At 44.7% G+C, this 3,598-nt stretch overlaps 1 non-coding gene across 1 annotated transcript; it reads right to left on the bottom strand.

Annotated features, from left to right (window-relative positions):
- Positions 1–3,091: 3,091 nt before the first annotated feature.
- Positions 3,092–3,276, bottom strand: LOC134913231 (U2 spliceosomal RNA). Its single transcript, XR_010177041.1, has one exon. It is a non-coding gene; the product is annotated as a U2 spliceosomal RNA (small nuclear RNA).
- Between the last annotated feature and the right edge of the window lie 322 nt (positions 3,277–3,598).

Raw genomic sequence — 3,598 nt, 5'->3', positions numbered from 1 at the left:
ACTTATCCCTATCCCCAGAAGGAAAGGGGTACGCCACCTTAATCCTTTTAGGAATCTGAAACTTTTTGTCAGGACTTTCCAAAACCTTATCAAATAGAGCGGTCAGTTCATGAGAGGGAGGAAACGTTATCTCAGGCTTCTTTCTCTTAAACATACAGACCCTTTTGTCAGGAACAGCAGGGTCCTCCGAGATCTGTAATACGTCTTTTATCGCCACAATCATGTACCGAATGCTCTTTGCCAATTTTGGCTCTAATCTGGCATCACTATAGTCGACACTGGAGTAAGAGTCTGTGTCGGTATCAGTGTCTGCCAACTGGGCAAACAATCTTTTTTGTGACCCCGAAGGGGTCTGGACTTGCAACAACGCATCCTCCACAGACTTCTTCCATGCCTGGTTCTGAGACTCAGATTTATCCAATCTCTTACTAATAAGAGCCACATTTGCATTCAAGGCATTCAACACATTAGCCCAATCAGGAGTCGGCGGTGCCGACAGGGTCACTCCCACAGCTGTTTGTGTCCCCAACACAGTCTCCTCCTGGGAAGAGCACTCCGCCTCAGACATACCGACACACGTGTACCCAACACTCACAGACACACTGGGCATATAGGGGACAGACCCACAGTAAAGTCTGTCAGGGAGACACAGAGGGAGTTTGCAGCCCACAACCCAGCGCTTCACCAACGGTTCTGAAACCCAAATTAATACCTCAGACCTGCAGCGCTATTATAATAATACAGGTTGAGTCTCCCTTATCCAAAATGCTTGGGACCAGAGGTATTTTGGATATGGGATTTTTCCGTATTTTGGAATAATTGCATACCATAATGAGATATCATGGTGATGGGACCTAAATCTAAGCACAGAATGCATTTATGTTTCCTATACACCTTATACACACAGCCTAAAGGTAATTTTATCCAATATTTTTAATAACTTTGTGCATTAAACAAAGTGTGTCTACATTCACACAATTAATTTATGTTTCATATACACCTTATACACACAGCCTGAAGGACATTTAATACAATATTTTTAATAACTTTGTGTATTAAACAAAGTTTGTGTACATTGAGCCATCAGAAAACAAAGGTTTCACTATCTCACTTTCACTCAAAAAAGTCCGTATTTCGGAATATTCCGTATTTCGGAATATTTGGATATGGGATACTCAACCTGTAATAATATGCACCAAAATTACTGTGCCCGTTTTGCACCCTGTTACTTGTACAGCAGTGTGAGGAAGGATCAGCGTCTCTGTAGCCTGTGTAGAGAAAATGGCGCTGAGCTGTGTGAGCTGAGAGGACTAAGCTCCACCCCCGCAATGGCGCGCTTCAGACCCGCGTTTTTTTCAGTAAATGTTTATACTGGCGGGGGTAGTACAGTGTCTCCGCACCTATGTCCCCTCTTGCCAGTCTGTTTTGAGGTATATATATATATATATATATAATGCTGCCCAGGGTGTCCTGTAGCCAAGCAGCAGATCCTTTAAACTCACCAGAAGTAGGTTTGACTTCTCTCCCCTAAGTCCCACGAAGCAGGGAGACTGTTGCCAGCAGTCTCCCTGAAAATAAAAAAACCTAACAAAAGTCTTTTCCCGAGAAACTCTGTAGAGCTCCTCAGTGTGCATCCAGTCTGCCTGGGCACAATTCTAAAACTGGAGTCTGGAGGAGGGGCATAGAGGGAGGAGCCAGTTCACACCCATTCAAAGTCTTAAAGTGCCCATGTCTCCTGCGGATCCCGTCTATACCCCATGATTCTAAAGGTGACCCCAGCATCCTCTAGGACGTATGAGAAATCGCACAGTCAAACTCGCAAGAAAATATAGTCAGAATTGGTGTTCTGGGCTTCGGGGAGTTCAAGGGAAATTGCATAGTCAAAACTGACACTTAGTTAAAATCTCACCGTGTGTAAGTTTTCTGAAAATAAAAATAGGATTTTGGTACTTACCGATAAATCCCTTTCTCTGATTCCATAGGGGACGCTGGAGCATATAGACAATGGAGTATATAATTGGAGCCTTGGCACTTTAACTTTTTTCAGGAAGTGTAGCTGGCTCCTCCCTCTCTATATCCCTTCAAGCCCAGTTTAGATAAACCAAGCCGAGAGAATACAGAAAGCAGAGACAACAGAGGTAGGAGAGAAAGGAAGAAGGAGGAATCAACTACGCAAAAAGTCCAAAAATTGAACGAGAAAATCTGCAATGACTAAGATGCAGCAGACAACCAACTGCAATGACTAGGGAATATGGCTGTTAGGAACAGTGCCGGGAGGGCGTCCAGTGTCCCCTATAGAATCGGAGAAAGGGATTTATCTGTAAGAACCAAAATCCTATTTCCTCCTTCATCCACTAGGGGACACTGGAGCATATAGACAAAGGGGACATCCTAAAGTTAACCTATGACCAAACTAAACAGTGGTCAGAAGGATGCAGACAGTGGTCATCAAGGAAATATACACTAGACTCTGAACAACAGACAGGGATGTATCCAAAATCCCTGAGAACAGGGCAAGTCGAACCTGGGATCTGCATTAGGCAAGAAGGTAACAGAAAAAAACCTTAGCCAACTGCAGGCCCAAGAACAGACACATTATGAACTGTGGACCAAAAAGAAACAGAAAAATTGAGAAGAGGGAGTATTCCACCTAGCAGCCCATCAGGGCCCCCTGGAATGCCCAGAACGAGCAGAGTCAGAACATGGGAAAAACCGACCAGTGAAGAGACATCCGAAGGGGGACCACTGAGAAGACTACCAGCTCCAGCAGGGGGAATGAGAAACACAACCAAGGAATCAGATTTGCACACTGAAACAGTACGAGAGACACGAGAAGAGGGCTATCCGTTTCCAGAGATGGTGAAAATGTATACAGTAGTCAGCAGACAAACAGAAAACACAATGGTCGAGAAGAGTGGAAGGAGGCATCTAGTAGTGGCCAACTGCCATAAGCCAATGAATCACAGCCCGACCCTTGAAGGGAAAGTCACAGGACAAAGCACCAAAGCCCTGACACCTACCTATCACAAAAGACCTGTCTATCAGGACCATCGTGGAGCTCCACCAAGATTAGAGAGTCCAACACAAATAAGCATTGTGTACCGGTCCTGGAAGTACTGCAATACCAGGTCAAAGCATGTAGTGGAAGGAGAAAGCTTTTCTCCCTATTCTAAAATTTGCTTTAATAAATAGACCCCAGAGAGGGGGCGTATTAGATAGTACAACTGATAAGACCAGATACTACACCCGAGCTTAGCCAAGGGACCAAGAAGTGATGGGCTGGTACCAAGTGTATGAGCAAACCTAGTCGAAGACCAGCATATTACTCCCTTCTGGACTGACCGGAATCAGAGGGAAGAAAAAGTCACAGGAGAACACTGTGCTGCAGGAAAAATGGCCTCAACAGGCATCCTAGAACGAAAATGCTCCAGCTGTTATGGTAACAACCACAAGCTGACTGCAAGAAGATACCGAAGATCGAGTACCAAGCTCAGGTATCAAACAGGAGCTTGAAAAAGTAATGCTATGGTTTAAGGGATATGTTGGATAATCAGGGACAACCGGATACCCAGGAAAATTGGTTGTGTAGGAGAATCTG

This window comes from Pseudophryne corroboree, chromosome 4 (genome assembly GCF_028390025.1).
Source record: "Pseudophryne corroboree isolate aPseCor3 chromosome 4, aPseCor3.hap2, whole genome shotgun sequence".
In the NCBI taxonomy this organism is placed as follows: domain Eukaryota; kingdom Metazoa; phylum Chordata; class Amphibia; order Anura; family Myobatrachidae; genus Pseudophryne; species Pseudophryne corroboree.
Note: the sequence above shows the minus strand (reverse complement) of the source record. Positions and strands in the feature narration are given on the sequence as shown.